The following is a 27,873-nucleotide window of genomic DNA, read 5'->3' on the forward strand; positions in this document are numbered from 1 at the left end:
TTGGACAGATTTGTTCACAACCTGGATGTTTGCTGTTCTTCATAAGGGTGATACGAATCTAAACCGCTTGCCTCTTCGGATATATTCTCCCTTCAGAGCCATCATCCAGGTTGTCAAAACTTATCCTTAGCAAGTTTCAGGTTTAAAGGTTTTCTTATCAACACCACAACATTCCTGTCCATCCCATTACGCTTTGTCAATGAGAGCCTTTGCGTATTTCATTTGAAGCAGCCTTTTGCTAAATTCCTTTAAAGGAATTTAAATAGTCCTAATGACCATATTACCTTACAGGCTTTTAAATGTTTCACCAGCTGCTTGATTCAATGCAGTATAAATTGTAAGCCTTTCTGCAGTAATCTCAGCATTTGTTTGGGAGTTAAACATTAAAAGATTTTTTTTCTTTCTCTCAGACAGTAGGCTCTTGCACCTGCTTAATTCCCTGCAGGGTTTGTTAGAAGCAAACGTTGCTTTCCTTTCGAGTGCTCTGGGTTTTGTTCTCTGTATGTGCTTTACATGAGGTCAGTTTGAAGAAGACTTAGGCTGATGGACTTCTGTACGTCTTGCAAACACACATTCTGTCCCAGTAGAAGTCTTGGTTGGCAAAGGAGCTCCCAACTTTGTAGGTAACCTCTGGCTGAGCTGTGGATTTGATGTAAAGAGATTAATTCACTGTGATGCCCTTTACAAGGCTTCATTCTATGTTACTACTATCCTGTTTTTCAGCATGCTGGTACTTTAGGTGGCTCAAGAAGAGAGGAAAAAGTACAAATGAAAGAGACAAGTTAGTCACATACATGGACTAAATATTGGAAGCAATGTAAGTGGTTAAGCCAATACAACAGACATATCTTAGGTATTTGTCACCTAAAGACAAAGACGGACTGCCTCCCACGCATTTCAAAATGAATCTTAAATGCGTTTTTATGATTTACAATTATTTCCGTCAGAGATAATACAGAATAAAGAGAACTGATGCCTAGGGTACTTAAATATTCTGTGATGTGTATTGTAATAGCTATTTTAAGTGTAGGAAATACCCTAATAAGAAGCAGTTTGCTAGTGTGCTGAGCTAGTTGATTCTTATCGGAGCATTCTCTGTAAAATAATAATTGGAAGATATGACAATAGAGATGTCTGAACTGTTAAGCATCTGATAAAACTTGCACAGTTAAACAGATCGCTTCAAGAAGAGCCTTGTTAATACTCCCCCCCCCCGCCCCCCAATTCTAACACTTCTTTTTATGCTGCCTTTTATTTAAAGTATTTTGTCTTCTCTTTAGCTTCCCAATCCCAAAGCTCCCATGGTGGCAGTCCTTACCAGAATAGTCCCTAAAATTGTGATTTGACTAGCAGTGTGCTTTGGTTTTGCCCAACAGGGCAGTAGCTAACTGCATCACCCTGATGTAAAAATTCCAACCTTAGCATTTCCAAAACTCACTGCAACATACGAGCCAGGTATACAATATATAATACTTGGTGCAGAGATTTAAATTTCCTGTGTCAAAAGTAGTACTTCTGAACAATTTTTCATTGAGTCCCTTTAAGATTTTTCACGGATTGTCAGCTGCTGGTGTTATGCTCAAGTTTTGGTCTTGCTACTGGAAGGTTGGGTCGTGCTTAAAACTGCAGTTACAGTAAGCTTTGAAGGTGATAGAAACTGATCCAACCAAAAAAGCCTGTTTCTTCTTCAAAAAATATTATTCTGTAAATTCTGTTCACTTGGGTTTTCAAAAACTAGAAAATACCTCTTCAGAATTTATTTGGTCTAAAGTGACCATTGTAATAACAACTCTGGTAAACTGAGTGTCATCATCTGAACAAATTCTCTGAGAACGGACTTTCTTTTGGTCTTGAAATCTCTTTTTTCTGGCTTTAATTCTCAGTCTTTACCTCAGCCTTGTAGTCGGCTTTGGGGGTGTGTGTGTGTGTGTTAATTATTTTTTCATTCTCGAACCAAGGCCCTCCAACTCTGCAGTCAGGCCACGGGGATAGCTGAGCACTGAAAGCATTAGTGTAAATGATACAGTCACTGCACCGGCGGCATCAGCTCTGATGAATGTCAGGGAGTTCGTTTCCTGCCAAGTCTTAACTGAGGACTCAGTTTTCATTTGCGAGTGCAGGACTCTGGGGCTTCTCGGGGATGTTATGTGCTTTCATTTTCATTTGTCCAGGATGGGAAATCAGCACTCCTTGGAAAGGGTGGCATGTTTAAGATCCCACCCCCAATTACACTGGTGCCAATATATGGGAGTCAGCTTAAATATATCCTCCTACTAACTACTGATGGACTGGTGCTAAATGTTTATTTTGGCTTAAAGGGACACTGTTGAGATGTAATCACAGGATGATTTTGTTTCAAATTTTCCATTCAGTGCATAGGTTTCTGGCTGACTTACTTGGATTTGTGTTTCAACAGATATATACGTATACATGGTTATCCAGTGGTCTACATAAAAAAAAAAAAAATTAACAACATTGCCTTTACACATTATTAATATGCATTTACAAATGAATGTGTAACTTAAACAGTTCCTTGCAGATGTTACTAAAATACTCTGAGTCAGAAAAAAATGAAAAGATATGAAAAAAACGGAACCTATTTCTAGCTATTTATGGGTTTTGCTCGCTTTTTTTAGGCTACTTTCTGGCTTTAAGAGCACTCTCTGCTTTTGGCTCTTAGGCACTTGTGCAGAAGTGCTGTACACTCACATCCAAGAGGTATGAGTGCAGCAGAGCATTTTTAATGACTACAAGATCATAGTGTATTTTACTAGTAGGGAAGAACTAGTGTTTAGTTAGATGTTTAGCTTTTTGATGTTCTGTAATGGCCCTCTACATCACAACTCCACCTTCTGGCCTCGTAAAGTAATAAGTGGTTAGGGCTGGGTATATCACTCTTGCCTTTGGAAGAAGACATTTTTTTATAAACATTGACAGCAAGGGCAGAAGAGAAGTTAATTCTCTAATATGAGAAGGCATGTTTCTTGTTGTGGGTCTGTGTGTTCATCTTCAATCTGAGCCTGGCAATAACCTGGAATAGCCTGTCAATACAGTATATGCAATTTTGCATAATGATGTACGTATGAAGATTTGTAAATCACTTAAAAGGCTTTGACTTTAACTTTTCATTTGAGATATAACTTTCTTTGCACCCATCCTCTCTGATACTGAGAACTGTAAAAAAAACTAGCCTTGAGGCATCCACACCTCTATCTTCCTACAGAGCACAAATGAATTGATGCAGTCACATTTAAAGAAGTCAAAGTCTCAGGTGACTGGCATACAAAGGATAGTCACAAGGTATAGCCAAGTGTTGGTGTTATCCTTGATAATCTGTTAGTCTTTCTGCTTGGTTTTTGGTAGATAAAAAACCTGAGCTTGTGGGAGGAAAAGATGAATTCAGAAGCAGAAGATGACTGCCTTCACTTTTCTTCCACAAAGGACGGATCCATTCTCACTTTTAAGACAACCAGTAATAGAAAGACACTTTCCCAATTATACTCTTTGTGCAAGTGATGCTCTGGCTACCACATGGCTGTTCTATAATTGTGAGGTGATGATTGTGTGATGCCAGCCAGGCGGCAGAGATGAGGTTGGGCAATGCTGAATTGGAGGGGAGTGGTACACTGATGCAATCTGCTTATTACCTTACAGCTGGTGAAGCGAGGTACCTCCTTTCAGAGACCTGGCTTCATGGAAAAAATGCTGCTATTGACTTTCCAAGTAATAAAGATATCAAGAATTGGGTTTGGGGTGGGTTGCTGTTGGTTTGCTTTCTAGTAGAGCCCAGCTTCTTAGCTATAAGTAGCGATGCTTATCTGTAAGTAGCTGATGGAAGTGAAGGGAGCTCAAGTCACTGGCACTTGCCAAGAAGCCGAGGCTGGCACTGCAAGCACTTCCAGCTTCCCTCAGCACTTGGGAAAAGGAATAAAACCAGCTAGACTTCAGGACTAGGTATATTTTTAGATGTATTTCTTTGGAATCCTGTGTGTGGCCAAAAATATTATTATGATGTGTTTTGAGTAAAATTTGGTAGTTTGTTTTCCTGCAAAATATTACTTATTTCTGTATTGAGCACCATCTGAAAAAACTTCAGACACAGCTATAAGATTATTGGAAAGTATCTGCATGTCTAGCAAAGCTGGTAGGAAAGGAGGGGGTTTGCTGAATAGCTGTGGGATTTGGCTCCTAACTTTTTTTTTTTCCTTCAAAAATCCCCAGAGGGGAAAGAGATATGGACAGGAATAGGTGCACACTCCTTTACAAGACAGGGCAACAGAACTTTGAGGTGCTTATCCCTCAAGGAGGTGCTAGTTTAAAAACTTGTATTTGTTAATGGTCCAGTCATCTTGGTAACGCATCCTAAAAGAGCTCATGTATTAAATACTTTCTTGCTACTTTAAAAGATGTACAGGTCAGCTGAGCCATCCTGGGTTTGCAGTAGATTTTGCTGGTAAACTTAATGAAACTTGATGTCTCTAGACCAACATATTAGTCAAATTAGAATTTAGAAACAATTAAGAGTTGCTAGAATACACAGACTTTCAAGATCTATAAACCAGAGCATCTCTGACTTTGAGTCAAGCCAGGCACAGATGCAATTACTGAAGTGGGTCCAACAATTCATTACCCAAGTATGAAATATGGGCACAAAGTTTAGGTAGGGGATCATTGATTATAAACTTTACAGTTGACACCACTGTACATCCAAGTCTAAATTTTGGAATTTGGCTCAAATATACCCCAACTCTAGCAATAGTACATAAATACTTAAGGAAGTGAGCTGGTGATATAGCTGTAGTACTCTAAGCTAAAATCCTAAGAATGGGACTGCTGCCATTGACTTCAGTGGAGCCAGAAAGTATTTCCTCATCCTCTTACATGGTAATTAGGATTGGCCATGAAGTCTGTCCTCCATCTGTATTAAACCTTGGGCCCTACACTAAAGCCAACCACGTATATGTGGCTCTTATTACTCCAGAATAATTCTAAGATGTATCCCAGGTGCAAGTGAGGGCTCAGCTGCCCCAGGAATTGGTCAGCTGGCAACTATTCTTTCAACCCTTATATATATTTACAGGCGGAAGGAGAGGAGGAAGGAAGGGGTCGGAACCAAGTGCATTTAGAGATGGTTGAACTGCAAGTGGGCCACAGCAGAGACTGACCTATCTGGAAGTATTTCAGACCTTTCAGGGTCAGACTGGACTGCTAGAGCGTGCTGTGTTTTGGAGTTTGTAATTGGTCTCAGAAGAACGATGATGCCTTTGATGTTGGACCTTACTATCAGCAGTGGGGGCTGATGTGCCTGAATGACTTGCCTAAGTTCATGTAAGAAGCTGGTGCTGCTGCAAGAGCAGCTTTTAACTTAGATTTTTCTGGGATTTTAGGTTAGTATTATAAACCCTAGACTTCGCTTTCTCTCACTTTCTTTCAGGCCATGTCTTTATCAGTGACTCCTGCAGCTGGCTGAAAGCAGTATTTGCACAAAGTCGAACTACATTTTAATACTTGTTGTCACTTTTTGAAAACCTCAGAATTGTGACTTTTTCCAACGAAGTAACTAGAGACGTAAAAATCAACGAAGGAAACAGTTAATAGACTTCAGGGCAATCGGAGGGCTTTGGCTCCTACTGCAAAATATTAACGACTGTAATTTGACCTCTTAGCCAATTAATTTTGGCCAGTGTAAAATTCCATACACTAAATCTGTTTACGATACTTCACTATTCTAGGCATCTGATACTGTGCCAAGACCTTAATATGTCTCTGAACAGAGGTCAAGTCATGGCCTTAAAATGAAGACTTGAAATATAAGCTGTGTGTGGGTGGGTAGCCTTATGTCCCTAAGGGGCTTATGAGTTCCTTTTCTATTGCTGTATGATCTGAAACTCTGGTCACTGCTCTCTGCATTACCTTCTTGTATTTCTTAATCAAAATGAATCCATTTTGCAGTTCAGAAATGACCTCTTTTTTGCAGTTTGTCCAGACCTTTATGTTTTTCACACATGGCTTTAGTTAAGCATGCTCACAGTTATCTGTTGTCTGGGGTGTACATCTGTTCAAAAACTCATCTTTGTTAGATTTCCTCAACAAGTATAAGTTATATCCATCTTGTACTTTTGGGTGAAACTGTTGCATCCTGGTCATTCTGCCTGTGCTACCCAGTCATTTAACACTTCATTTTCCTGTCTTTGGCTTTTGGGCCTGAGTTGTCCTCTGTTAAAGTCTATGAACTCCAGTGAAATAGACTGATTTTGATTTAAAAAAATAAAAAGGTAATAATAAAAAGATCTGTTTGTTTTCCTTCCGGTTTGCAGACTGAATGGTATTGATTGCTGTATGGCAACATATTTAGAATACCAAGTTGTGTTAGGTTGAAATAAATGCTGGTTACTTCTGCATCTACATTGGCTGGATTAAAGCCAAATTCAGTTCCTTAGTTGATACCAAGCTGTACGTAACTGGCGTTTGGTTATGAATCGGATGGACCAGTATGCTTAAGTCCATGCTGTGTGAAGCACAGTGCAGCACCATGTTACCGGTGCTGTGTAACTGCGCATCTCACGGTATGAGGCTTAGGGCAGACAAAGTCTAAATTGCATCAAACTCTGTTCAAGTTGTCTGACTTGTAGGTAGAGGGCTGGACCACTGCTTTGTTCTTGAGAGCCAGTTGACATGTGTTTTATATCATAATGAAAGAGCAGTTTTCAGAGATACTCTATACTTCTTGTGTACTTGTTTTATTAAAATCTACTGTTGGTATGTTCTGAACAGTTTTGTTGTGCAGGATTGAAACGTTGAAAGGTGTGCCAAGTAATCTGAAAATAATGAAAGAATCAAGTCAGTATCTGCTGTTCCACAGCCTTGGATGTGTTAGCAATCATGTGCCTGAGACCTTGACAAGCTTCTGTAAAAGGAAAGAAAGCCTAACAAAATGATATGAATCAGTGTCCAAAATGTTTGATTCTTTAGATAATGAAATAAAAGTGTGTCTTCCTTCTTACTATTATTTGGATTGTTTTCTAAAGTATGTAGAAGCACTGAAAACAAATGGCAATCCAGTTGGAGTCACTCACTGCAGAATGCAGATTAAGATTAACTCAAGTGTAGGAATCGCAGATGACTGATAATTACCTGCCAAGGATTAACGTGCCCCAGTTAAATGGCATAGTACATCCATTGGGGACTGACCTATATCTGCCTGCACAGCACCTGATACAGCTATTGCTTTAGCAGCAACTGCTTCAATTATTTGTGTTACACTTCGCTTTTATCTGTTGGCCATTACAGAAGATATTACTGTTTAAAAGATGGACTTTGAAGGCTTATAATGAGGAATAGCAGTAATAAAGCATCCTAACCTAGTCCTCGGAAGCTAAAGAACTTTTGAGGCTAAATCCTTGATTTGCTTAAATCTGATTTTATATTGAATTCATTGGTTTGCCTAGAAGCCCAGTCCTTGACTGAAAGGATTTTTTTTGGGGGGGTAGAAGGTGGTGGTGAAGGGGGATGGGGGAGTGAAGGGACTAAAATTAAAAAAGCAGAAGAACAAATTGCTTTAGTCATTTCCATTTTGAATTTACTTAGCCATTAAAACAAATGAGATTGTCTTTGTCTGTGATATATAGTTCCCAGCTGATGTAAAGGGTATGAAAATAGTTAACAGCTTAAAGAAAAGAAACAATAGGGTTTTATATTATCTAAGGATATTGTCTTTGTAAAGCTGTTCCCTGGGTACTGACAGGTGGCGTTGGATTTTGCATACCTTGTGTACTTGAAAGAATAAGATTTTTAAAAGGAAATAAATTACAAAACCTCATGCAGCAAAGGTTGCTTCTTGAAGTGGAAAAAGTTAGTGAAATTTCCCAGCACTGGAATGAGGCGGCAAAACTTAAGTTGGACAAACTGGGTTGTATATCCTCTGGAAAATTACACTTGTGTTAAATCTGTTTGTTCAGGGGTTACTTTCTAGCCTGTCATGGTAGAGAGCACCAGTGAAGTTCAGACTGAATTTCAGTGCGCAGCCTGCAGTCTTGTATGTCTGGTAGGAGCATTCCAGCTCAGCCTTGGCTGTCAAAGACAAACCTCTGCCTTGCCCAAGCCTTGATTTGCCCATGATGTTCAGGGACAAGAGAGATTGTCACATCAGGCAAGTTTCTCCCATCTTTATAACTTGCTCCATTGAGGAGTGAGTGCAACATGCGCGTAAAAACTCGCATTGAATGAAATTGCAAGAGGTGTGTGGTATCTCAATATTTCAGGATAGGATTTAACTGAATCTTTTATATGATGGGGGTGAGGGAAGGAAGGGGGAAAAACAGCATAGAGGATGTATGTGCCTCTCATTCAAGTATTTGAGGTTTCTTCAGTCTTAGGAAAATAATCTGGATTTTCATAAATTGTTAGGCCAGAAAGAATACTATATTGGTTTTTCTTTTTTTAATGTAAAAGTTTTTTTTACACAGACCACCAGATGGTAGTGTTTCCTTTGTAATTAGAGCTGTAAATTCATGGAAGTGAGTACTCTTGTTTGGCATAGGTCACTCAAGGACTGCTCAATATATAGCAGAATTTGAGATTTTTAAGTAAGAAGCAATATTAGTTAAGTAAGCAAAAAAGAAGGGGGAAGCCCATCAGTAATTTTCAGCCATGTGAGACAATAAAGGACTCAGTGGAGCAGAGGCTCGTGTCCCATGTATTGCAGATAAGCTGCTTGCCTGGAATCGCAGAAATATCATAAAGCAATAGGCCATGAGACAACCTAAAAATGTTCCACCTTTTGCAATAGCAAAAGTTACTGTTCAACTGCAGTGCTTTTCAGAAATGTCACATGTGATTTTGTTGTTTAAATGGGATGCTCAGTATCTCTGATGGCAAAAAAAACTTTGTTGGCAAGTGGGCAGAGCACAGAGGAGATGGATTTGGGAGATCAAAATTATGTGCTGGTGTCTGGTCTTGGGCAGGTCTCTAGGGTGTGCCATGGGTTCCGTTTTTTCAGGTGAGGACAAGATTACTGAAGAGTGAACTAAAATATTACTGAAGAATACAGTATTATTATTTCAGCTGCACATGGCTTTCATTGACTGTCTAGAATAATATATTTGGGTCGGTTTGCCTAAATGTTTTGAAAGGCCTCATTCAGCTTCAGAATTGGAAAAAGAAATTGTGAGATGTCACCCTGTAAGAGAAAGTGATTTTAAAGGCAGTCTGAACAGAGAGCTTCACACCGGGAGTTTTTGATGTGTTTCTGGACAGAAACGGATGGAGAAATAATGCAGAAGGTTACAGTAGCTACTTTTTTGTCTTTTAAATTAATTAGCCTAGATCTGTTTGTGGTGACTTTGTTCCTGCTTTCTTGGAGTACTCTTGCAAATGATACCAATTTTGGGAAGTTCATGGATGCGAGCGGTTTTTAAGGGAAGACATCTGACTATTAGTAGATGATATTTCCAGTTCCTGTTCCTAAAGAGTTACAGTGGAAGTCTGAGTCTGTATACGATATGATCATCTGCTCAGAACAAGGAAAATGGCTGTCACGCCAGCCTGTCTCAACATCTGGGTGTAAAATTTTTGGATGGGTATTTTAAAATGAACTGCTCAACCAGTGAGCTTCAAATTAAAAAAAAAAAGTACTTGCAGAATTACACTGTGTGGGCAAGGGAAAAGACTTTCTATGCAGGAAAAAAAAATGGGTTTCAGATGACTTACCCAAGACGAAGGGGAAAAAAAAAAAAGAAAAGGGAAAAAAAGTACCCCTTCTTTGGCTAAATTACTCTTATTGTCTGTGCAACTAACAATTTTAGAGGAAGTCTTTTAAAAATTCACTATTTTCATAGAACAATATCAGCTTAGGTTGTCAGAGAGGCTTGGTCCTAATTCCCCAGGGAAAGCCCCACAGAATGTCCCTGTTTGTCTGTTGGGCTCCGAGTTCCTCCCTTGCCCCTCTGACCTGCTCTTCCCCTGGCCAGAACTCCCTCCCCTCCCATTAAACCAGCTGACTTGTGTCACCTTCTGTCTCGGTTCCTAAAAATCCTTCTTTTTTGCCTGAGGGACAGATGCATTTCCACTGGAAAGGCTTTCTGCACCTGTGATGTAGACCGTGTAATTTCTGACCTCTGAGTCTGCAATGTGTAGCTTTTCCTGTGCAGTGTTATGGAGGTGAATGCAGAATAAAATCTGTGTCACAACATTAAAACAGTTTGCTTTAAATGCCATGTATGCTTGCAAAATCGTGTCCCACAGCCTTTGAATTGTGCTGGTAATTACAGAACACAAAACTTGCTGCTGAGTTTGCTTTAAAATCTACACTTGGGATGTTCAATATCACTTTAAACCAATGTCTATGTGCCATACGTATGGGGATCTAAAAGGATAGTTTATGTGAACAGAAACATGTGTCAGGAGATCGTGGCACATGAAGATGTGCACAAGTAGGCAAAGTCCAGGCCTTGGGACTGAACACTTAAAATGGTTTTGAATCATTTTTTTAGGGCAACTAAGATGATTGACGGACTGGAGCATCTCCCTTGTGAGGAAAGGCTGAGAGAGCTGGGACTCTTTAGCCTGGAGAAGAGAAGGCTGAGGGGAGGCCTTATTATGGCATACAAATATCTAAAGGGTGGGTTGAAGGAGGATGGTGCCAGACTCCTTTCGTTGGTTCCCAGTGACAGGACGAGGGGCAACGGGCACAAGCTAGAACATAGGAAGTTCCGTTCAAATACACGGAAAAACTTCTTTACGGTGAGGGTGACAGAGCACCGGAACAGGCTGCCCAGGGAGGCTGTGGAGTCCCCTTCTCTGGAGATTTTCAAGACCTGCCTGGATGCAGTCCTGAGTAATGTGCTCTGGGCAATCCTGCTTTAGCAGGGGAGTGGGACTAGATGATCTCTAGAGGTCCCTTCCAACTCTGAAGTTTCTGTGATTCCGTGAATCCTGGGAAGATTCAAAAGCGAAACAACGGCAACTGCCCAGCAAAGAGAGGTTAAGAAGGGAGCAGGTAAACTCAGAGTGAAACGTGTAGTGTAGCTGGAACTCACTGCACTTCTTGTGGCTCCTGGATCATGTTTCATATATTCTGGGTGTGATTACAGCACTTTGTGCATTGTTTTTAAACCACTGAAAAATGAGCTGGTTTGTATGGGTAGAAAAGACTTGCAGAACAGAGAGCTGATCCTACTGCCAAATGAGAAGAAAATATTTGAGCATATCTGCTTTTAATAATCTTTTATTAGAAATGCATTTCAGTTGTTTAAGGAGGCTGTTTTTGAGCTGCGAATGGCTCCTGTAGAATTTTGCTGAGGTAACTAAAGGCCATTTTTTTATTACAAAAAATCCTCACTTCAGTTAATCATTTTGATTTTTCTCATGTTGTACGTTTGTCATTCCTTGCAGTTTTAAGGTTTTGTCAGTATCTATCTTGTAGTGTTTCATCAATCGTTTGTCGGTTGCATCTTTCAACCGAGTGTTGAAACACTGCATTATGCTACAGTATTACTTCTGACACTTGTTTTTACTCTCTGTTAACTCAAATACCGAGATGTTAGCCAGGGAAATAGGAGACATATGATCTCCAAACTTTTAACTTTATTTGCTATTTTAAATTTTCTGATCGATATTTATCATCAGTTTTTCAATTGGGCTGCCCATGTGTCTTAGCAGGCAGTTGTAGGTGTGTAGTGAAAGACAGAGATAAGTTAAATTAGATGAGCAGCAAATGCTTGTTTTTATGCTCCCAGTTTTACAGTGTGTGTGAAGCACTCAGATTTCTTAATTTAAAATATTTTAAAAGCATTTTACATGTTGCTGTTCAGGAGCTTCCAATTCTGTGAAGGCCAAGCTGGTACTTTGCTTTACAGTACAGTGTGTATCTTTAAAACAAAGATACAAAGTAGATTTTAAGAGAAGATCCATAAATAGGGTGTGGTAAATAGTGAATACTGGACCTTATAATCCATGCTTCGATTAAAACCAAATTCCAGCATCGTAGTAGTGCCATACCTCTTTTCTTGGGCACTCTAGAGCTCTCAATAAAAAGAAAAGTTTGGGGTTTTTTGTGTTATGTTTGTTTGTTGTTCTTTTTTTCTTTTTTTTTGGTGCTCAAATGCTAAACTGTTCCTAAAGAGTTCACAGTATTTTAGTTTGGTAAGTTTTGTATGCATAGTGTTAACAAAATGTTCAAAGGACATCTTTGTCCTGTTACCCTGCCTCCCCCTCCCAAGTGTCTGCTGTGCCCACTGCCCAGTACCTCACCAAGCTTTTTTCCTGTGAATTCTAAGGAAGGGAATATTGTGATGCTGCCTCCCACCACTTGCCTTCCATTTTAATTAGTTTTTACAAAGGTTATGCTTCGTATGGTTCACCTGTGAAGCACACTGTGGTATCGACACAAGTCCTCAAGTGAACAAAAGACAGAAGTTAAGTGTTAATATTTTGCTAATGTTACTTAAAACAGCAATGACCTTAGAATCCAGACACAGTGAGCACCATCATTGGCCAGGTTAAAATGACCCTCGTAGGTAACTTTAAATCCAGAATTCCTTAGCAGTGATTAAAACTTCATATTAAATGCTTTAAAGTGATTTAATAATAATAAATCTGTGGAGAAGGAAGGATAGTGTGCTTTAATAGTGGTTACAGCAGTTGAATATACCTAGTTCTGGAAAGCTCTACTAAACACCCCTATAGGGTAGACCTGCATCCCCACTAAAATACGAGGGTGTATTGCAGAGGGAGGTTATTCTGCTGTCATCTCTGCTCTCTGCCGTCTTCTCACAGGGAAATAGCAAATGAGTTCCTACCTCTTATCCTGGGACTTCGTGTATAGCGAGAACCTTGGTTACTTTGCAACCCGATTAACCAGGGGTGCATTTGTGCTTGCGAAAGGAAAGGTGGGTATGTGAAAGTAGCCTTTTTCTCCCACACAGTTCTACTCAATATTTTTTTCTATAATCTTTGACCATACGGTTATAACCCAGTGGCAAGCAATTGCTCAGGTTTCCAGAAGAAGGACAGAAAATAGAGGTTTAGCTGTCAGTATTGACAGAAAAAGCTTTGTTTTCCTTTTTCTTATAGGCTGAGTTCAAATAAGCAAATTATGGCCATTATGCCTCCTGTCTCAAACAAATTACAGAAATCCTTTGCAGGAGTGAGCTGCAAGGAGGGACCCGGGAGGACCTGTGGCCAGGTCAGGCAACAGAATTAATTTATGCCCATCTCTGTCACAAAAAAGTAAATGGCATTTGAATTTGGCTCTACCGTAATCTCTTGAGATTGATCAGTCAGAATTAAAGCAAAATGGGAGCAGTTTCCCGGTCTCTCACTGCCTCTCAACCTGCTGCTGTCAAAATGATTCTCCTTTTTCTTATTTTTTTTTTTCCCCTTCAATACAGGATGTCCATCACAGGCCTAAATCTCAGAAATACTGATTTTGATCAGCTAACCCTCCTTTATTTTCAAATAAGTTCCAGTCGCTGTACACATTTGATTGGCGCATTTCCCCGGCAACCTAATGCTCAGTTTGGAGTAATGGGAACACAAACCATTAATAAAAGATTAAAGAAAAAGCAAAACACCAGAATTTAAAATTCCAAACATATCTCTGTAGACTGTCTTTATAAAAGGCAGTTTCTTCAGCAGGCGTTGAAATGCAATTCTTCCTACACATTAAATAATAAAATCAGACATGTGAACTTTCAGATTGCTGTGCTGAGCAAAATGGATGTACTTCTTTTAAGTCCATAAAAGTAAGGAAAATCAGATTTTAAGAACCAAGATCACACTTGAGCACAGTTGGAAAACTACAACATGTTACCAAAACCTCATTAAGCTGTCATAAGCTTTTTTGTGCATTTCCTTTCCCAGTCTTTTTGATTGCCAAGATATTTGTGTGTAAATACTCTTTTCTAACTTGATTTCCCCCCCTCCTCCTATGATACTGTGTTTGTGACAACAGGGAGGTTACCATGGGGATTGAGAGTGTGATGTCATATCAGCAGCGTGACCTCGGTGAGGATGGAGATGGACAGAATAACTAAGGCAGCAAAAATGGAAAAATACGTAGGGGAAAAAGGAATGAATTTTAATAAGATAAGAATAATACACTGCTGTGTGGGGTTGGTTTTGTTCTTTAAAGTTCACCAGAGTGCACATCATGGCTATCTAAAGCTTTTCTTCTTTTGGCCTGAAACTCACTGGTTCTGGTTTTGGAATATATGCTGGGTGATACGTATCTAAGGAGAGACCTTTCCTCTACCAAGACAAGCAATATGAGGTAAGCTTAGAAGGAAAATCGTAACTCTATCCCAGCTTCCAGAAAGGGGAGCATTAAATCAGACACTATAACCGCTTAGCACTTCTCTAATGCTTAACACGTGGAAACGTTATTGAATCTTCACAACACCCCAGTATGAAAAGTAAGGGAGTGCTAGTATCCTCAGTTAAAAATTGGTGAATGTGGGATAATCTAAAGTAAACCCTCAAAGTGACTCATCGAGTCATTGGCAGCAGTGGGATAAAGATCTGGAAATTCCTGTCTTTGTAGTCCCATGTTTCACTGGATCAGATTTGCCTTTCATTGAAAACACAATTTTCAAACTTGACCTGTTCAATTAAACGATAGTCTCACTCCTACCAATATTATTATACTTTTTAGAGACAGATAAGCCTAGAGTTAGCACAGCATATTAACACAATGAACTTGTGCAAATGCTTTTGCACTGAATGTGTGATCTGAATGGGTCTGAAATGGCCTCACCCTTATATATGGGGATGTCTGCAAAGCATCCTTTTTTTTTCTTGCCCCAGAACCTTGAGTTTCTCCCCCTTTTCATGCACGCCATGTGTGCACTAACTCCTAATTTATATGACTTCAAGTGAGAGGAGAATCAGGGCCTTTGACTTGTAAGTCTCATTCAAACCACACTTCTATAGTCAGGGTTATAATGGAAATACTGATGAACGCAGACCTTTAACTATAATGGCACAGTGTGTGACACAGTAATAAAGACAGGCTTTACTGCCAGACTGTCTTGTGTAGGTATTAGGGGAATGATGCTTTTAGTTACACTGTTGTAAATACACGTATTTTGGCAAGGAAAAGGTGTTTGCCAGGTCAAAGTCATTGGTCTGAAAAAGAATGCAATAATGAAATAACATAAATAATGAAGGATCCAGCACCTCCAGTAAGTTATCAACTTTGAAAACCTAACTGCCAAATTATTATTTCTTATGTTCATGTATCAAACATAGTATATCTGCACACCATTAATTTGGTGTCAACAGTATTGATTCTCTATGCTTCTAACTCCCATTGAGATCATTAGTAGATCTGTTTGTGAAAGGACTACAGGCACTCATGTCACTGAAATGTATGAAGTTCATATTTGTAGGGAGTTATTTCATGTGTGGAACTTGAAAAGAAAGACCCTTCAGCGTTCAAAAAAAAAATGTATCTCCAGTCTTATCAGTGTAAAAAGCTGCCACTTGTTTCAGGCTGGATTAGACAAATGAGGCTTTCATCTGGTAATGGGTTTGAATTTAGGAGGAACAGGGCTAGTTTTACTCCTAAACATCTTTTGCAAATAGAACCCTTCTCTATTGGAGCTGAATTACTATTTTTGAGATATTTTTTTTTTTCTCTTCCACGGTGCTAAAATAATGGTTGCTCTGTTTGAGGATTTCTTTTTTTTTTTAAAGAATATACTATTTTGTTAAAGCTACAACACCTCCACCCTTCCACCCCAGGCCTGAGAGTGAGTCAACTGAAAGTTGAACTTAATGATGGGGAGAGTTTCTTTATTTTTATGTATTATTTTTTGCCAAAACATCCTTTACTGTCTATTCTTTCTCACTTTCTGTTCCTCCCAAGAGCAAAACAGAAGCTTATTTACTGTAGTGACATTTCTGAAAATCTGCATGGCAGCATCGCTGTTGCCTATGGAATAGTCATCATGTTCAATTTTGTTGATCCTGTATTTGTTTGCTGGAAAGCAAATCCATCTCTTTATCTTCAAAGTCTATTTTCCCAGGTTTCCGTTGCTTAAAGAGCTATACCCAGCTAGAGCAGAGTCCTTGACTGCAAAAGCTTATGATATTAATGTTTTGCTCTGCTGTTCTAATGATCAGTGTGATGTTTTGAAAGTGTTCTGTCTTGTCAGCCCTGTTGTTTTTGCAGTCTGTGTTGATTTGGATGTCAGCTATGTTTCCAATAAACTTCTGAACCCTGAGTACTTTCTAGTGGGGAAGAAAAATGATGCTTTGTTTACCATGTTATGAAAATTAAAGACCAAGGACTTTCAAAAATAGGAGCCTACAGTTAGGATCCTTAGCCTATGTTTAGATTTCTAAAGCAGTGGCCTAATTTTCAAAAGGGCTGAGCATCCAGGAGCTCCTGTTTGGGATCATTTGTTATACCTGTCGAAGTCCAGTACTCTCTGGAAGGGGTTTTGGATATTCTACAGGAGGGTTTAGTGTTCAATGTAAAATTTACTTATTTGTAGGTATTTGGTGTTGTATGGAACTTTGATTTAGTGGAGTGATACAGCAATAGCCTGAAATCCCAACACAAACACAATATAGTGATTGCACCCTACAGCTGGATCATGATACAAATGTGGTTCCATGTCTCTACATGCTCACCACTGTGATGTTGGGCGCCCCTGGTCTCTGGGGAGGAATATGTGGATTGAAGCCAGCTCAAGCCTGTTGCTTTCTTCAAAGTTCACTTTGGTTGTTCAATTTTGTATTTCATATTTTTGGAATAAAATTTCTCTGTAGTGTTTTCAGGCAAGAACAAAACAAATATAATTAAAAAAAAATTGGAATGAATTCCCTTCACTCTATCAAGCTTCATTTGTGGAGAGAATTTTGGCGTATGAAATTTGGAGTAAAATTTCTCTGGCCATGTTTTCCATCAGAAACAAAGCAAATAGTCTTTACAAATAAGAAGCTGGAACAAATTATTTTGTTTTCAGGCCAACAGTGCAAGGGTAAAAGAAAAGAAGCTTACGATGCTTCTGACTGAAGACTACATTTTCCTTTTACATATGGAAAATAAGGTATTGTCTAATTTAACTTCTAAGACAGAGATGAGCCCACATATTATATTCAAGTCCTTCAAAGCCTTGAAGGAGAACTGGGGAGGCATGAGTGAAAGCTCAAACATGTCTTCTCAGTTCCCAGACTGCAGCAGGAGTTAAGATTTGTCAACTTTGGCTATCTCCAGCTTCTCCAAAGATTCCCGTGTACAGAGGAGAAAGCAGCCTTGCATTCTCTTTTGAACGTCTTCTGTTGACTGACCCACTCCCCATATGTTTAGCTAACTGTCCTGCTAAAATTCACCTTCTGATGAGATGTGTAGCAGATAAACCCTTGTTCTGGAGCTGCTGGACTGGAAATGTCATCTCTTAGATCTGCTGCTGCTCCAGTACAGCTCTGGGGCTGGTCCTGAGGAGCAGCAGGGGTTACAGTACAGAATGGGCAAACCTGCAGAGCATTCCCTGAGATCTAACTCCTATTATGTATTGGTATGGCAACATCTTAGAAGAAAAGCATTAAATGAAATGATGTAGAACATAATGAGCATCTTCTGGTTGTTACTGTGTCCTTTGTCTTTCTACTAGCAGCTGCAACCCAACTTGTGCTTTGCTATTTTTGGTGTAGAGGTCAGTCTTAGAAATGTGTCCTCAAGTGCTCTCTGGCAAGCCCATGCAGCTGGGTTTGCCAACGGTTAAGCTGGATTTCCTAGAAGTTAGTGAGAGTCTGAACGAGTCACCTAAAAGTCGGTACCTGAGATGGGAAAGCAACTGTGGAGCCCCGACTGCTTCATCTCTTGCCATAACCAGTAGGCAATGCTCCCATTACTAATATAAGCAAGAGGTTCAGAAACGAACAGCAAATATTATTATATTCTCAAGAGTTTCTTAAGAATATGCCAATTTAATACATTTTTTCTTTCTTTTTCAACTATAGCATATGCATCCACCGTTTTGAGCATTAATCTTGAGGTCAGAATATGCCTTTTGGGTATTTTCCTATTAATGAAGTAAGTTGCTGCAGAGATGCCATAATATCCTAGCAATCTACATGCTCTCTGGCCAAAGTACTTAAAGTTTTAGCTTCTTCTTGAATATGTTGGTTGGAAACATGCCGTTTTTAGAAGCTAGATATTTTTTATTGGATTTGATGGGAAATATAAATTGGGTTTGGAAAAGGGCTAACCCTTCAAGCCCTCGATTCTCCCTATTAAGATTTTCCTTGCAACTTGGCCTCTTTTAAACTCCCATCTCGTGCATACTCTTTTCTAATCTGATACCTCAGCGTACATATCTAAACATGATCAGTGACAGTTTTAGCTGCGGGGTGAGACTTTCTGTGACAAGGGCAGTGAGCTCTGATTTGAGACCATTCATTGCAAGTGACTTCAGCTGTCTCTTCAAGTGACATCCAGCTACTTGAGGAATGGAGGATGACGAAAGTTCTTTGGACAGAAAACTTTCACTGACAAGAAGGTGACAGGTCCTTGCACAGCTGGTCTCTGATATGCCTTGGAAGAGGCCTACATAGTTACTAATTTAAGTTTAGCGGTGGCTGCAAGCATGGAGCAGACAAGTTCTTGTAGATTTGTAACTCATCTGCAGGAATGACAGGAGTTGGAGCTACACTTACGGTGCTTGCGTTGTTGTATAACATTTCCAATAGCCTGTGTTTATTTAAAGAGCTAAGTAAACTGAACTGCAAGCTATTCTCATTCTCATTAATGCTTCTTAACGTGTAGCTGAACATGGCGTATTCTGTTAATTTGTTCATATATTTAAAGTGGATACTGACCTTTTTTTAATGGTCTGTCAAGTTATAGTAATGGTATCCTCACTCTTAGAGCTGTCTATTCCTTCATTTTTCCTCTTTTTTTTTTTTTCTTCCCTCCCCATCCTAATTTTCCCCAGTGTCTCCTATCAGTTTTTCAACTGTAGTGGTGCTATCAAGAAAGAAAATTTTAATGTGTGGGAAGTGGGTGGCTGTTTTTTTAAAGGGACCTCTTGCCTTGCTCGGAACAAATACATGCAACTCCTAAATCACTGTGCTACGTGCCCACCATTGCTCCCATCGGCAGTAACACTGGTGGGAAATCAAAGATTCTTCCAAACTAGGAGAGTGATGTGGTGGTGTGAACACACACAAATGAACTCTTCCCAGAGTATGAGTGATAAGTGCTGGCCATTGCACAGGCAGCTGAGATACTCTTCAGCATGTTTGCTGTCATCTGGTTAGGAACGTGGGTGTCTTGATCCCAGCTCTGCCACCAGCCACTCTTTGGCCACTGTCAAATTGTTATACCATGGTACATAAGTAACTACTGATGGCTTATGTATCTGTGCATGGGCAGTAAAATTTAGATGTTGAAAGTGTCTGCTGTGATGAATCCTCACCTGAGAAGAAAGTGTTTACCATTTAAATGTCAGGTAGCTCTTGGAATAAACCATGATGGAAACCTCAAAAATTTGAGATTTCCTGAAGCAATAAGGTGACTTATTGCTGGTGTTTGAATAATGCTGTTAAAGCAGATCTGATTTCAGAGGCTCCTCCTTTCTCACCATCGCTCCTGACTCCTTTTCTCACTGTCTCCTCTGCCTTTTCTGTTCAGCTTTTTGTGTGGTCGGGCTCTAAGTCTCCAGCAGTCATTATATTTTATTCTTGAAGAGTATCATTTTGCATCCCTGATTTAGAGCATAGCCATGGAAATAGTTAGGTTAGCACAACTGAGGAAGGTCACTTCCAGCATGTGGCGGTGGAGGGGTGAGTCTGCCAAAGCATCAAACGTGCTGCTGGCAGAAGAGTGATGCTGAAGCAATATCTGAATGGAGCATTAAAGGAAAGATAGAAGTGAGACTAATTGTTACGAAGGAGGTAACAGAGACCACAGCAACACAACCACTGGGTGGTCCTGAGCTGAGCTCCAGGGGAAGTGTGGCCATTTACACCACTTGAAAACTTGTCCTCTTCTGAGTACGGGAGTATTTGTCACCCTATCAATACAGAGCCTGCTCTCCCGTAAGGTCTTTACTTCTTGTATCTGAAATATCGCCTGGTTTACATTTAAGATTACAGAAATGTAATCTGTTTCTCAGCAGTTGCGCTTCAGTCCACAGCTGGTGTAAGTCAGCAGAGCTCATCTGTCTGCACAGGAGTCACACCAATTGCAGCCGCTGGGGCTTTGGCCCTCAGTAAATAAACACTAGTGTATTATTGCCCAGATATGATCGTATTTGTTTTGTTTTCTCCATCTCCTTGACACATCATTGAGCAAATTGTCACTGAAGTAAGGGAGTAGGAGAGGAGATAATTAAATATTACATAAGGATAATAAGGTGTGAGTAAAACTACTTCTATGGTTTAACATGCATGCTTCTTTTAGTAATTTCTTTGCTAGTTAGAAAATATGAGCTCTCTGTAATGCTAAATAAACAGTTTGCTGTAGATATTCAAAAGGACCAAGTGTACCTCTTACAGTTACTTTGTTGACAGTTAAAAAATGACATATCTATAATTCATGCTGAGCAGCCTGACAGGAGGAATGTTGCCCTAACTTTCGCATGGTAAACGAGAACAGTGGAAATCAGTGTAGCTGGTAAAGGCAATCGGGTTTGTTTAAAGCAACCCTGTCTTTTTGGTAGCCTGATCTGTAATATAACTGAGTTGAAACTTGGTAGACTCAGCACTACAATGGCAAAACTTCTGATTTCAGCAGGACTGTAATTTGGCTTTGTATATGCATATTTATGGCTCAGGTCACAGGTACAGAAACCTGATGCAGACAAGGATTTTATTATTTTTCCAGAAGTCACTATCTGTAAAGGAATGAGTGATGCTTGGCTTTCTGACAAGAAACCTTCGATTTTTAATGACTCATCTGCATGAGCTGATAAACACTTAACGTTGTGAAGCCCTTTCCTGAAGGGCTGGCTTAGCAGAATGTCGGGTGAGATGTGTGGGAACAAAAGAACAGCATTTGCAGGTGTCTGTGGCTCTTCCCTTACTAAAGCTGGTATGCTTTTAATTTCATCAAAATTATGTGTATGTGTAAAATAACAGTATATTGTGAGATGTCTGCTTTACACTTGATGATTACACGTTGCTTACTGTTGAAATGTGATATGGGTTTTGTGCACCAAGGGAAACTTGTTCCCTTTTAACAAAGGTTACCTGTAATGTGAAAGATGTAGCAGAGAGCATGTCTTAACTTACATAGAAAGCTGACCAAAATGAAGGGCTCAGCCCTTCAGTCATTAGGATCAGTATGATTTTGGTTTTCCAGCTGTTCTGCTCTTGCTTTCAAATGTACGTTCCAGGCCTTTTCTGCTTTCGTATTTGCCCCGTGTTCATAAGATTTTAGTGCAATGCGTGTAATGCAGAAGCACATGTCAATGAGAAGTGTTCAATTCAGCCCTGCAGTGTGGTGGAGTAAGACGTGGGAGACAACCCTGCAAAGTACTGGTAACAGGGAAGAGATACTGCATCTGCTGTTGGAGAAGTGGGTGCTGCATATAGGCTTGATCCGAGTAAAGCGTGAGGGGCACTCAGCGCCTGGTTGGGTGATACCCGTCCTTGGAAATCCTGGGGCTCTGATGCAGGGAGCTGGGTAGCAATTCCCTTCAAGGGGCTGCTCATTGCAGACGTGTCTGTCCTTTGACTTAATGCTGAATAAGCACATTTGAAAATAGAATAAATTGAAACAAATTAGTCCAACTGATGAACTTTTTGCAAACTTCTCTGACACTTTGCTGTCAAGCACAGTTTTGAAATGGGTGAAACCTTTGTGTGGCGCTTCGTAGTGAGGGATGGAGAACGTGCTGGTGGCACGGCGTGCTGTGTTCCTCCCCAGGGAGGTGGGCAGCCCGCTGCAGGGACGTCTGGGCTGGCAGTGGTGTGTGTGAACATGTGCATGCAACGCCCAGCACACCCCTTCTCATGCTCCACGTGCCTCACATAAAACCAGGTGTGTTCTGCACTTGCAGTGTTCCTTAGTCTCTCCAGGGAGATAAAGGCAGGCACGGAGCAAAAGGGAAATGTCCCTATGAAATGCTCATTTGTTACACTCTTTCACAGGATGGACTCTCTGGGGTCACAGGCAGGTTGGGTGTTTAGTATCTGAATCCCTTAAGCTCCAAGGACAGACCTAAGGGGTGATATAATGAACAAGGGAGCCATTTGGTTAGTTTGGGCCATCTAATGATTTCACATCGTAGGCCTGTGACGGTTGACCCAGGACCTGTCTGGTTGCCTGGGTGAGGCAGAGATTGCTTTGTGACCGCCTGCACCAAGAAGAGAGTGAGGAGAAGCGGTGCTGTGGTATTGCCCAGGTCTGCACCACATTGCAGAGCACCACCACGGCTCTGAAAGGTAGAAGGAATTGCGCAGGACAAGGGGCGTAGCGTAGTCTGTATATCTAACCTGTCAGGCAGGACTCTTGAGAAGGGATTGTGTCTTCTTCAGAGCTGGTATTGCATCTGACAATGGCTAACAGTCACGAGTTGAGCCAACAATATTTCATCACGGCATGATTATTGTGGTGTGGAAGTAGAAGTGCCGAAGGCCTCGGATTTATCTGTGGCTGGCTTCTCAAGAAACATAAGCATAGATTTATCTGTATAAGGAAATTAATTTTGTTTCAAGGGAGAATTTGAAGCAGAATGCAGAAATTATTTTGGAATAAGGCAGGTAAAGTTGTTTAGTAAAATCAGCTCCATCCCCTGTGATAAATAGGTCAAGAAGCTGGACAATTTATTGAATAAATTGTCCAGAGATGTCTAAATTATTTGCAGTGCCGTTTTCACCTGAGCCTGAGGAATGTAAGGCCAAATTTCAGCTGACTCTATTGCATTCCTCTCTAGAGCCAGAAATAGGATCTCAGCTGTTATAAATTGATTAATGAAGGTATTGTTATTTAGACCAGACCCTTAGGCATGTAATGCTTAAATTTTAGCGTAAATGACCATTCTTTAGAAGGCATAGCTTTAAAAGCTATTTGTCTAGTTCAGAAGCAGAAAATATAATGACTCTCATTGTTTTGGCACTTTTTATTGTCTGTGTTGCCTCCCAAAATGACTGTGCCCGATTTACTTTTTTTTTTTTTTCCCCTGCTGAACCTGTGTGGCATCATATTAGCATGGCACATGAAGATCCTGAGGTGAAAATAAATCCACAAAGATAAATATCAAACTTTGAGATGCTGCTCCATGTAACCGAGTGTTTATCTGAACTTCACACACGGCATCCAGTTAGATAATTTGCCCACAAGGCAAGTTTGTTTCATTTTTCACAATGTTCTGCTACTTGAGATTATTTATTCACTGCAGCAGAGCTATGGACTAGCCTGATTTTTTAAGCAAGCGCTGTGAGGATAGATACTGCAGTACTATCTTTCATGGAAAACTTCGGAGTGAGGAGCAATGAACTATTACCCAGTGCATCATGTTCCAGGATGGGCTAGAAAATCTGCTAAGGGTGCAGCTGCGGAGGTAAGAGGAGAGTCCTCCCTTGTGGAAATGTCTTTTCCCTCTGATCCCTTCTGCTTGCCCTGTAATAACCTTACACCAGTATTCCAAAACTCTTGATGCCTTTTTTTAAAGAAAGAAAGAAAAAAAAAAAAATCAAGAACAACTTGAATATATCTGTAGTTAGCTTCCGGGATGCGTGTTTAATTATCAAAATAGAGAGAGGAGGTATTTATCCCACCAATAAGCACAAAAACCTTATTTCAGGCTTCTTAACTGAAATTTAATAATTAGTATTACATTAGACATTTCTTCACACTTAAGAATCATTCCTTCATTAATGTGTTTGACAAGGGAAGCAGAGCTCACGTGCTGCATTAATTGCAATACATCTTGAAAGGCATTGTCATGGGAATTCTGTTCCTTTCCACCTTTGTGTATATGAAGCTAAACTGCCCACTAAAAATTTAGCAAACTTAAACTGGAGCCAAAGAAAACATCTGCTTTGGACATGACTGACTTTATTTTCTAGCAGGAGGGCTCCATATATCAGTGCCTTGCCTTGTCTAATTTCATTAATGTGATCTTGTGTCCATCCTGTGGCAGTTTAATAGCCATTATTTGTGGCCTCCATCAAATAAAGCTTTGACCATAAATCCAACTTCACGTAAATGAAGATATAAATGTCAATCTGCATTACTGTATAATATTTATTATTTTAATTAAATGAAACTGATTGTGACATTTATTAGATCACAAGTTCCTTGTTAATGGCAATGAATAGCAAAAAAATTTGCTTATTTTAGAATGGGAAAAAAACTGCTCATTTTATAATTTTTAGAAATTTTCCTAATGTTATTGTCTTAGGCTATTAGAGTAGGCATCTGTGTGTGGAACACAATGTTTGTGCTTGTTTTTGGGACATAAACTACTTAGTGATGCCAAACATGATACGTACTGCAGAAATATCAAGGAACAAACGTATTAGGAAGGTGAATGCACTGCTTTTGTTAGTCACTTCTTAATACAAGCACTTACATTTAACTGAGCCAACTTCTTTCTTCTAGTCCCAAGAGCAGGAATTATCCCATCTAAAGTCAGATATTCTAGCTTTATGCTGGTAGTACTTAAAGTTTCTTCAATATGAGGATAATACAGTCTGTAGCTTAAATTATTTAATTTCCAAAGTATCATGAAGAATACAGAAAATTCTATAAATTTTAAAATACTGAAGTCCAATCCTGTGTAATTTAGTCCCAAAGATAGAAATCCATTACAAATTAGAGACTGTTTTTATTTATTCTCCTTTGGTTGTTTGGTTCATTGTGCTTTTAATGTACAAAAAGAATAGTACATGTTATTTGCATTAGATGTAGGAAAGGATAATGGATAAAATTCCATGATCTTGATGCTGGCAAAATTCCCTAATCTGGCAAATCTCACATGTTGGTAAGAAGTGTAAAAATGAAAGCTTTATATCTGGTACGTTTCTTCGCTTGCAGGGAAGTCAGATTTTATCAAAACTGAATTTACAGCAGCCTGTTTAGGGTAAGAACAGCCTTTGTATGTCAGAGAGAGGTCATCAGCTTCTTACCAAATAAACTATATTCAAAAAAAGAATCTGGATGATGGAGATGTTAAATTATATTTGGGAAAGAAAAGGAACTGAGTTATAGTTTATCATTTTATATGAGATAATGTTGATTCCTGATCCTGTTGCTAATGAAATCAGTGGCAAAACTCCAATTAACTCAGTTGGAAGTGTGAAAATTCAGGAAATCGGGATTAAAAGGAGATTTCATCTTTATACAAGCTTCATTAGTATCTGTGTCTTTCACTGTCATTCCTTGAAAATGAATGGGAACATTCACACTGACTTAAAGGAAAATTGATTCAGATCTTCAAACATCTGAGACTGTCTTCAGAGTACTTTCAAAATGTTTTCTACAGATCTCTAGGCTCCTTCACAATGACCCTAAAAGGTTTTTAAGCAGAAAAACACTAAATCATCATTTATGATCATTCAGATCAGATTCATTCAGATCATTTTTAACTAAAAATGTCTATAGTGTATTTATAACAAAGCTGGTCATGAGGCTTCTGTCTGTATCGAATCCTATTGCTCAGCTCTAATGTAATTCCATTAAAGAGGAGAAAATACTGCTCCAGAGTGTATCCTTTTGGTCAGTATTAACCATGTATATTCATAGCATTCTTTCAGTAATTACTAGATATTATCTTTTCAAGCTAAGTGCCCAGCATTATATGGCATGACATAGAAGAAAAAGATTTAGCAAAAGCAAAGCTGAGAGGCTGGTACAGAAGAGAGTCTGGAATCAGCGTAAAAGACAACACATTACACTTTTCAGGTGCTGCTCTTCTGTATTTATTTCAAGGCTTGTTTCCTGCAATGAAACTACTAAGGAAAAGCTTTTTCCATTACTGAAATCTAAAAACAAATGAAGTGAAGCCAAGACTACTTCTGAAGTGGAGTTCCACTTTTAAGTTAGCAGTTTTAATTCAGTATAATTTTTTCAGCAAATGCTTGAAACATTTTTCCATGATTTTGTGTGCAGCTGTGTAGATACAGAACTCTGTAATGCTTACGTATTCCTCCTGAGTTTACTGAGATGTATTGTTTCTTAATTTCCTCTGTGTTTATAAAAACAGTCTGTGCTTGTATAGATTTATAGTATTTCCTTCAAGCATTTCTAGGAGCTAAAACAGAGGGATCTTGGACTTGTGCTCATCTCCTCTGTGCAAACCACTTTTTTGTGTGGCACTGAGGAGGTGAAATCCGTCTTCTTTCTTTTCACTCTTGCAATGGAATGAGAATTAGCAATGTTGAGGTAACCACTGCCCATGAGCTCCATTTATTGCTTCCTTTAATCCTGGTTCTTGCATTCCCTCTAGCTCAGAAGCCCGTGAGAGCTTTGTACACACGCACCCTGTGAGAGAAATCATTTTGTCTCCAAATGCTGGTCCTGACCATGAACTTTCATGTTCAGCATCTGTCGCGATGCCTCATCTGAACATCGCAGCGCTATAGCAGAGTCTCGCTGGCTGTCAGATGAAGGTCACTTTTAATGTACTAGACTATCAGTACTTTGTAACGTGATTGCTTGGCCCTGTTCAAACCTGTAACACGGTCAAAGCAAATTCACTTCCAGAGTCGTATTTTTTTGATATTCAGTCATACTTGCTAGACAAGATCTTTCTCTTATCAGCATGTACAAAACGAGATTCTTAAATGTTCTCAGAAGCTGTCTTTGATTGCATTTATGTTCGGTTTTATATGTCAAGACTGCCATGATTTCCTGAAAGTCTCCTAGCCATCATGAGTCTCAAGTCCATTTCAGTGTCAGATTAGGTTGTGTTACTGTCTGATACCAAAATGATTTTGAAGGATTCTGTAAATACTTAGCCTTTTATTCCACAAATTGAGAGGAGTCTCTTCCATCCGTTAGCCTTACCCAGTCTTCAGTCATTCTGAGTTCTTGATTCCTTGTTCTAACACGATTTTAATTTCCTTCTGTGTTTGTTCTTCCCCTGGGAAATTAATCTAAGTCCTGACATGTGTTCTCTATCTTCTTTGTTGAATCTGTGAGGCAAAGAACTGATGTTGTTCTTAGTAGTGGCTATACCTCCTGCCAATAAAATATACTTTTTGCTGCTTTAAGGCATTGTCTTCTGTTGGTTCTTGCTTGTGTACCTAAAAATAAACAAACCTGTTTGGTTTTGTTGCTGCTGTTTTTCTTGTGCTCTCTTCAGTTTTTTGAGTGTTCCACTCCTCTGCTGTGGCCTGATCCATCCAACTCCTTCCAAAAGCTGATTGACCTTCTCACTCCATGTGCCTCTTCCCTTTCCTGTGCAAAGTGTGAAGGGGTCTGGCCTTTTGGGCTCATTTTCTGATGTGACACTGATTTGTTCTGTTAACTTTTGGCAAGTCACTGAATCTTGCTGTGGTACAGTTTATCCACTATGAAATAAGTCTAATAATCCTTGCCCGCTTTGCTGAGCCCTGAATCTTGTTTGCCTTCTTTACGTGTGCAGTCCTAAGGGTATTATGCAGCTTCAATTATTAATGTTTGGAAAGTGCTTTGAGATCTTTGGATGGAAATCCCTGTATAATCATATTTAGCACTTAGCATTTCACAGCACAGTGCAGACGCTACGTAATCCTCAGAATACTCCTGTGAGACAGAATTACCTGTCAATACAATTATTATCCTCACTTTAGTGGATAGTGAGGCAGACGGATTAGGACCTAATCCTGCTTCTCTTCAAATAAATGGGAGTTCTTCTCCTGACTTCAGCAAGAGCTGGAAGAAGTCTTCTGTGACACATCAAGTTTTGAGCTCAGTCTGGGATGCCAACCCACACT

The sequence above is a fragment of the Larus michahellis genome, chromosome 4, assembly GCF_964199755.1.
Source record: "Larus michahellis chromosome 4, bLarMic1.1, whole genome shotgun sequence".
In the NCBI taxonomy this organism is placed as follows: domain Eukaryota; kingdom Metazoa; phylum Chordata; class Aves; order Charadriiformes; family Laridae; genus Larus; species Larus michahellis.